This window comes from Panthera onca, chromosome C1 (assembly GCF_046562875.1).
Source record: "Panthera onca isolate mPanOnc1 chromosome C1, mPanOnc1 haplotype 2, whole genome shotgun sequence".
Classification (NCBI taxonomy): Eukaryota; Metazoa; Chordata; class Mammalia; order Carnivora; family Felidae; genus Panthera; species Panthera onca.
Genome location: NC_138346.1, coordinates 181,446,385 through 181,456,139, shown reverse-complemented (window position 1 = coordinate 181,456,139; position 9,755 = coordinate 181,446,385). Strand labels below are relative to the sequence as shown.

Sequence of the window (9,755 nt, the reverse complement as noted above, 5' to 3'; positions counted from 1 at the left end):
GAGGGACAAAGTACTTCCTCAGCACCCACAACACTGGCTGTGATGATCGTAGTGCTAGCAGTGGTGGAAGAAAGGGACATGGTGCCTGTGATGTGCCAGGTGCTGTTCTAAGCACTCTGGATATTTAAATTCATTTGCCTCTCACAACACCCTTGAGGTAAGACTATTATTATCCCCAATTAACAGATGAGAAAACCAAGGCACAGAGGTAAAGGAATACCCCTGGGGCCAGGCAGCTAGTGCGCATTCAATAAGTATCTGTTGATCTGGAAGTACTGAACTAGTGTGAACCACTGTCCACCACAAACTGTCTTCATTTTCTCTCTCACTTATAAAGGAAGAAGATGGAAAGCTTTTGGGACATAATTGAAATATTAAAGAGACCCACAGATAGAGAACAACTCACTTTGTTGTTTGCCCCCCAAACTTCTGAAATGAATTCCCCATTACAATGGGAAAATTGGTGGCCTCATTAATTTCTGGGAGGGGGTTTGAAGTCAGTCTGAAGCAGGTGTGGGGGAAGGGCTTATCCCCATGCTCACTGAGGAGGCCTTGCCTGTTCCATCTAATTAACAATAAACTAGACACCCCAACACAATCTGCTTCTACATCTATAACACGCTGACAATCTAAAAATGCCAGCCTCCTCCTTGTGTGTCAACGAAATGTCACTGGCGACATTTGATGCAATTCAGAGATGAAAGTAAATCCAATATTATTGCTGACTAAATAACAACAGGCCCAATCAGGGGCTCCCAAGCCCCAGAGCAGGATAGGGCAAGGAGGCAGTGCAGCATGAAGACAGAGGAAACAGCTCCTTCCAAGATGAACCAACCCCTAGCTGCCCATGGATTGGAAACTCCAACTTGCTGGCCCACTCTGCTGGGGAGAGGCAGGACTTACAACCCCCAAAGCCAGCTGGGTGGGCCAGAGGGAGCTGTCTTCCCTCTCTGAGCCACAATTTCTTCTCCTGTGAGCAGCTCTGTGTGACAGGCAAGGGTCTAGACACTGAGGACACAGCAATCTTTTCTTTTCTATTTATTTGTTTATTTATTTTTGCAGTGTCCATCCTCTCCACTAGACTGTGAGCCACATGAAGGTAAACACCAGCTCTCTCTTGCTCACCCTTGTATCCTAGCCCCACCCACACAGGTGCTCAATCAATACTTGTGAAATGCATGCATGCATGAGTGAGTCACCTTGTTTGGCTTCCCACTAGCCTGGGAGCTTCCTGGGAGGCTATGTGGGCTGCATACCACGTATGAGGTATCACTTATCTCCTGGTGCCCAGTTCCCAACAGAGCAATGACAACCTTGATGCAAACTACACCAGTTCTCACCACACGGAACCCTTCTTGGTGGCACCCAGTATCAAAAACACCTCGACTGGGGGATCAAAATGAACATCACCAGTGACAGGTAGACAGACATCAAGTGCTTCCTGATGTGTCCCTGAGAAGGACACAACATCATTTATGCAGTGTTATAGCCACTGGTGCAGCAGCTGAATCTAATTACAAAGGAACATCAGACAAACCCAAAATGAGAAGCATTCTACTAAAGAAGGAGCAGGGAGCAGGGGGCAGGGGCAGACTGTGTCTTCAAAAATGCCATTTTCATAAAAGATAAAGAAACGCTGAGAAACGATTCCAAGTTATAGAAGACCAAAGAGATGGGGCATTTGGGTGGTAGGTTGAGTGCTCAACTCTTGATTTCAGCTCAGGTCAAGATCTCATGGTTCATGGGATCAAGCCCTGCATCAGGCTCTGTACTGACAGTGAGTAGCCTGCTTGGGATTCTCAGTCTCCATCTCTCTCTGCCCCTCCCACACCCCTCTCTATCTCAAAATATATAAATAAACATTAAAAAAAAGAAGACTAAAGAGATATGACAATTAAATAGAATGTGTGATCATCTACTGGAGAGACAAAATGCCATAAAGAATATTACTGGTCAGGGGGAAAAGCCAAAATGGCAGAACAGCATGGTAGGTTTTTTTGCATCTTGCATCCATGAAATACAGCTAGACCAACACTAACCATTCTACACACCTAGAAAACTGATTTGAGGACTAACACAACAATCTGCACAACCTGAACCACAGAATTCAGCAGGTACGGGGTGCAGAGAGGTGAGCTGGGGGAGAAAGAAGCCACAGAGAGCAGGGAGCTGTTTTTGCTTGAGGAGAGAGGACAGAATGGGGTGTTGGGGAGGGGAGTATGGGAAAAGCACCCCCCCAAAAGCAGCTGGAGAGAAAGTGGAAAAGTGGAAATAGCCACAGGGACTGAACTAAAAAGGGAGAAAGGAGAGGGTTTAAATTCCATTAAGACTGTAAACAAGAGGAGTGCAGAGTCTGCAACTCCACAGCTCGATACCTGGTGGTGCTCTGGTGGGAAGGGCGAATCCCCAGGAGCAGAGTGAAGTCCAGGGAGTCTTTGGGCTACATGGAGAGAGGCGGTTCCCCTGCTGGAAGGACACTGGGTTCAGGCTGTGCGGCCACCTGGTCCCAGCAGACTTCAGAGAACAATCACATTCACGGGTGCTGGAACAAGGTCGTTAAGGGCTACGCCTTGTGCCAGAGGTATGTTGTGATTTTCCATGATCCCTGAAACGCTGTGGCTACATGATTGCGTGAACTTTTTCTGGAGCGGGCTAGCACGCAGCTGCAGTCTCGGGCATCGGCAGCAGCAAGGTCCCACAAACGTTCCTGGGTGCAGCCGGCCCCGGCCATTGTTCGGTGAGACCCTCCCAAAGAGCGGCAGAACGAGTCAAAGCCGCAGTCCCTCAGAAGCGAGGGGTCGGTAAACACAGCCGATCCGCGATAAAACTCAGAAGGGAGGTGGAACCTGGCAACCTGACAGCTTGGTCACAGACAACGTAAAAGCAGGGAGTGGACAGAAGCTGGAGACAAAGGATAGGCACGCAGTTGCCGATCAGAACAGCGCCCCGAGTCTGGGTAGATCGGTGAAGCCATTTTCACCCTCCGCCCCGCCCCGTGCATGCGCATATACATACACACCTGCAAGCTCCACAACAATCTACCCCAGTAGGCTAAGCAGCGCCATCTAGTGGGGAACGGAGCCATTACACTAAGCCCCGCCCAACTGGGCCAACCTTGCTCTTTAGGAACACAAGTCTCTGCCTGCTTAGTTTACTGACTATAAAGAGCTTCATACATTGACTTCTAGGAGAAAACGATGTAATTTCAATCATATTTCAGTCTGTTCACTGGTCCATCTATTCAATTTATTTTCTTCTTTTTTGTTTCTTTTTCTTGAATACAGAAAGAGAAAAAAATTATTATTTTCAATTTTTATTAAAAATATTTTTCTTTAATTTTTATACTATTTTTTTATTTTTTGTAAATTTTTAAAATTCCATTTTACTTCCATCATTTCATTTTATTCCACTTCAGTGTATTCATTTTTTCAAATTTTCAAACATTTTCCTTTTTCCCCCCTTGTTTCTTTAATCTATCAAGCTCCTTTCAACAACCAGATCAAAACACACCTAGGATCTAACATCATTTATTTGATTTGTGTGTGTGTGTGTGTGTGTGTTGTTTTTAATTTTTTTAATTTTAATTTTTTTACCTTATTAATTCCTTTTCTTCCTTAAAAATGACTCAATGAAGGAATTCACCCCAAAAGAAAGAGCAGGAAGAAACAATAGCCAGGGACTTAATCAACACAGATACAAGCAAGATGTCAGTATTTAGAATCACAATAATAAGAATACTAGCTGGAGTCGAAAATACATTAGAATCCCTTTCTGCAGAGATAAAAGAAGTAAAAAATAGCCAGAATGTAATTAAAAATGCTATAACTGAGCTGCAATCATGGATGGATGTAGCAGCGGCAAGGATGGACGAAGCAGAACAGAGAATCAGCGATATAGAGGACAAACTTGTAGAGAATAATGAAGCAGAAAAAAAGAGGGAGATTAAGGCAAAAGAGCACAATTTAAGAATTAGAGAAATCAGTGACTCATTAAAAAGGAACAACATCACAATCATAGGGGTCCCAGAAGAGGAAGAGAGAGAAATAGGGGTAGAAGGGTTATGTGAGCAAATCATAGTGGAAAACTTTCTTAACCTGGGGAAAAACAGAGACATCAAAATCCAGGAAGCACAGAGGACCCCCATTAGATTCAACAAAAACTGACCACCAACAAGGCATATCATAGTCAAATTCACAAAATACTCAGGCAAGAAGAGAATCATGAAAGCAGCAAGGGAAAAAAAGTCCTTAACCTACAAGGGAAGACAGATCAGGTTTGCAGCAGACCTATCCACAGAAACTTGGCAGGCCAGAAAGGAGTGGTGGGATATATTCAGTGTGCTGAATCAGAAAAATATGTAGCCAAGAATTCTTTATCCAGCAAGGCTGTCATTCAAAATAGAAGGAGAGATAAGAAGTTTCCCAGACAAACAAAAAATAAAGGAGTTTGTGACCACTAAACCAGCCCTGCAAGAAATTTTAAGGGGGACTTTCTCAGGGGAGAAAAGATGAAAAAAAAAAAAAAAAAAAAAAAAAAATATATATATATATATATATATATATATATATATATATGTAAATAAATACCAAAAGCAACAAAAGATTAGAAAGGCCCAGAGAACACCACCAGAAACTCTAACTTGACAGCATCATAATGGCAATCAATTCATATCTTTCAGTACTCACTCTAAACATCAATGGACTAAATACTCCAATCAAAAGACATAGGGTAACAGAATGGATAAGAAAACAAGATCCATCTATATGCTGTTTACAAGAGACCCACTTTAGACCTAAAGACACCTTCAGTTTGAAAGTAAGGGGATGGAGAACCATCTATCATGCTAATGGTCAACAAAAGAAAGCCAGAGTAGCCATACTTATATCAGACAATTTAGACTTTAAAATAAAGACTGTATCAAGAGATGTAGAAGGGCATTATAACATAATTAAGGGGTCTATCCACCAAGAAGACCTAACAATTGTAAACATTTATGCGGCAAATGTGTGAGCACCCAAATATATAAATCAATTAATCACGAACATAAAGAAACTCATCGATATTAATACCATAATGATAGGAGACTTCAACACCCCACTCACAGCAATGGACAGATCATCTAATCAAAAAATCAACAAGGAAGCAATGGCTTTGAAAGACACACTGGACCAGATGGACTTAACAGATATTTTCAGAACATTTCAGCCTAAAGCAGCAGAATATACATTCTTCTCCAGTGCACATGGAACGTTCTCCAGAATAGACCATATACTGGGACACAAATCAGCCCTAAGTAAGTACAAAAAGATCGAGATCATACCGTGCATATTTTCAGACCACAATGCTATAAAACTCGAAATCAACCACAAGAAAAAATTTGGAAAGGTAACAAATACTTGGAGACTGAAGAACATCCTACTAAAGAATGAATGGGCTAACCAAGCAGTTAAAGAGGAAATTAAAAAGTATATGGAAGCCAATGAAAATGATAACACCACAACCCAAAACCTCTGGGATGCAGCAAAGGCGGTCATAAGAGGAAAGTATATAGCAATCCAGGCCTTCCTAAAGAAGGAAGAAAGATCTCAGATACACAACCTAAACTTATGCCTTAAGGAGCTAGAAAAAGAACAGCAAATGAAACCCAAAACTAGCAGAAGAGAGGAAATAATAAAGATTAGAGCAGAAATTAATGCTATCGAAACCAAAAACACAGTAGAACAGATCAATGAAACCAGAAGCTGGTTCTTTGAAAGAATTAACAAAATTGATAAACCCCTAGCCAGTTTGATCAAAAAGAAAAAGGAAAGGACCCAAATAAATAAAATCAAGAATCAAAGAGGAGAGATCACAGCCAACACAACAGAAATAAAAACAATAATAAGAGAATACTCTCAGCATTTATATGCCAATAAATGGGTAATCTGAAAGAAATGGAAAAATTCCTAGAAATATATACACTACCAAAACTGAAACAGAAAGAAATAGAAAATTTGAACAGACCCATAACCAGTAAGGAAATCGAATTACCAATCAAAAATCTGCCAAAAACAAGAGTCCAGGGCCAGATGGCTTTCCAGGGGGAATTCTACCAAACATTTAAGGAAAAGGTAACACCTATTCTCTTGAAACAGTTCCAAAAAATAGAAATGGAAGGAAAGCTTCCGAACTCTTTCTGTGAAGCCAGCATTACCTTGATTCCAAAACCAGACAGAGACCCCACTAAAAGGGGAACTATAGACCAATTTCCCTGGTGAACAGGGATGCAAAAATCCTCAACAAGATATTAGCCAACTGAATCCAACAATACATTAAAAAAATTACTCAGCACGTCCAAGTGGGATTTATACCTGGGATGTAGGGCTGGTTCAATATCCACAAAACAATTAACGTGATTCATCATGTCAATAAAAGAAAGGACAAGAACCACATGATCCTCTCAATAGTTGCAGAGAAAGCATTTGACAAAATACAGCATCCTTTCTTGATAAAAACTCTCGAGAAAGTAGGGATAGAAGGAGCATACCTCGAGATCATATAAGCCATATATGAATGAGCCAACACTGATATCATCCTCAATGGGGAAAAACTGAGAGCGTTCCCCCTAAGGTCAGGAAGAAAACAAGGATGTCCACTCCCACCACTGTTATTCAACATAATATTGGAGGGCTTAACCTCTGCAATCAGACAACACAAAGAAATAAAAGGCATCCCAATCGGCCAGGAGGAGGTCAACCTTTAACTCTTCCCAGATATGATCCTCTATATGGAAAACCCAAAGATTCCACAAAAAAACTGCTAGAACTGATCCATGAATTCAGCAAAGTTGCAGGATATAAAATCAATGCACAGAAATTGGTTGCATTCCTATACACCAACAATGAAGCAACAGAAAGAGAAATCAAGGAATCAATTCTATTTATAATTGCACCAAAACCCATAAAATACCTAGGAATAAATCTAACCAAAGAGGTGAAAAATCTATACACTGAAAACTATAGAAAGCTTATGAAAGAAATTGAAGAAGACACAAAAAAATGGAAGAATATTCTATGTTCCTGGATAGGAAGAACAAATATTGTTAAAATGTCGATACTACCCAAAGCAATCTACATATTCAATGCAATTCCTGTCAAAGTAACACCAAGGTTCTTCACAGAGCTAGAACAAATAATCCTAAAATTTGTATGGAAACAAAAAAGATCCCAAATAGCCAGAGCAATCTCGAAAAAGAAAACCAAAGCAGGAGGCATCACAATCCCAGACTTCAAGCTATACTACAAAGCTAATCATCAAGACAGTATGGTACTGGCACAAGAACAGACACTCAGATCAATGGAACAGATAGAGAACCCAGAAATGGACCCACAAATGTATGGCCAACTAATCTTTGACAAAGCAGGAAAGAATATCCAATGGAATAAAGACAGTCTCTTCAGCAAGTGGTGCTGGGAAAACTGGACCGCCACATGCAGAAGAATGAATCTGGACCTATCTTACACCATATACAGAAATAAACTCAAAATGGATGAAAGACCTAAATGTAAGACAGGAAGCCATCAAAATCCTCGAGGAGAAAGCAGGCAAAAATCTCTTTGACCTCAGCCACAGCAACTTCTTACTCAACACGTCTCCGGAGGCAAGGGAAACAAAAGCAAAAATGAACTACTGGGACCTCCTCAACATAAAAAGCTTCTGCACAGAGAAGGAAACAATCAGCAAGACTAAAAGGCAACTGACAGAATGGGAGAAGATATTTGCAAATGGCATATCAGATAAAGGGTTAGTATCCAAAATCTATAAAGAACTTATCAAACTCAACACTCAAAAAACAAATAATCCAGTGAAGAAATGGGCAAAAGACATGAATAGACACTTCTCCAAAGAAGACATCCAGATGGCCAACCCACACATGAAAAAATGCTCAACATCACTCATCATCAGGGAAATACAAATCAGAACCACAATGAGATACCACCTCACACCTGTCAGAATGGCTAACATGAACAACTCAGGCAACAACAGACGTTGGCGAGGATGTGGAGAAAGAGGATATCTTTTGCACTGCTGGTGGGAATGCAAACTGGTGCAGCCACTCTGGAAAACAGTATGAAGGTTCCTCAAAAAATTAAAAATAGAACTACCCTACAACCCAGTAATTGCACTACTAGGTATTTATCCAAGGGATACAGGTGTGCTGTTTCGAAGGGACACATGCACCCAATGTTTATAGCAGCACTATCAACAATAGCCAATGTATGGAAAGAGCCCAATTGTCCATCGATGAATGTGTGGATAAAGATGTGGTATATATATACAATGGAGTGTTACTCGGCAATCCAAAAGAATGAAATCTTGCCATTTGCAACTACGTGGATGGAACTAGGGGGTATTATGCTAAGCAAAATTAGTCAGTCAGAGAAAGATAAATATCATACAACTTCACTTATATGAGGACTTTAAGATACAAAACAGATGAACATAAGGGAAGGGAAGCAAAAATAATATAAAAACATGGAGGGAGACAAAAACATAAGAGAATCTTAAATAAAGAGAACAGAAGGTTGCTGGAGGGATTGTGGGAGGGAGGATGGGCTAAATGGGTAAGGGGGTAAGGAATCTACTCCTGAAATCATTGTTTCACTATATGCTAACTAACTTGGATGTAAATTTTAAAAAGTAAATTAAAAAAAAAGAATATTACTGGGTCAATTGACAAAATGGGAATACAGTCAGAACTGATGAAACTATTAGTGTTAATTTTCTATTGCTGCTGTAACAAATAATCACAAATTTAATGGCTTAAAACAACCGAAATTTATTTAGGATGTGGACATCTTTGGGGGGCCATTATTCCTGCTGACATAGTCATAATTGATACAAGCATCTTACCAATGACAAAATTACTAAAGTTGTTAACTGTCCTGTGCTTATGTAAGAAAATATTCTTACCCTTCAAAAGTATACACTGAAGTATTTATTTGTTTATGGAAAACAAAGCTTTCTTCATTTATTTGACATGCAGGTGAGAAGAGGACTGTAATGTCACTGGCACATCTGCATGAAGGGTTTCAGAAGCTGGTATCCACCAGGCCCCTCCTCTACCAGGAGGACCCTCTGCAAGGGGCAGGCAGCTCACAGATGCCCTCCGTGCCAATCATAGAAAAGTCATGACTGTCCCTTTCTTGCCAATCTGCCAGGGTTCCAGGGGGGAAAAGCAGATAATTATCAGATCCTGGCCCAGGTCCAGCTCCTTGGTGAGGGACTTGAAAAATTGGGCTTTGTGACCGCAGTTCTCCCCTGCAGTGTCCTCCACACGTGATGGAAGAGATGAGCAGTTGCACGCAGGGCTCAGTGGAGCTGTTCACCACCAAGGCCAGACCTGGTCACACCATCACGCTCACATAGTCTTCAGGTTGGCCCAGGATGGCTGCACTGGCCGTGCGGAGTCGCTCTACCAGTCCTGTGGGCACGCCGCTGTTTTGGTAAGTTCGTATCCAGCTCGACAACTGGCATGTCTGGCAAGAAGGAACTGGAGTGGCCACAGCAGCGGAGAAAGAACAAGCAGAGTCTACACTCAAGTATTTAGAGGCAAAGGGTCACGGTGTATGCAACCTACTCTCATATGGAACGGAAATAACAATATACAAAGAGAGAATGGGAGGGGGGAAATGATAAAGCAAATTGACAATTTACAATAGGTACTTCTGGATAAGAAGTATATATAGTAGCCTTCCTACTATATTTGCAACTCT

General features: G+C 41.2%; 1 pseudogene; it reads right to left on the bottom strand.

Moving 5' to 3' along the window:
- Positions 1-9,133: 9,133 nt before the first annotated feature.
- On the bottom strand, positions 9,134-9,516 carry LOC132671006 (D-dopachrome decarboxylase pseudogene; annotated as a pseudogene).
- Positions 9,517-9,755: the final 239 nt, after the last annotated feature.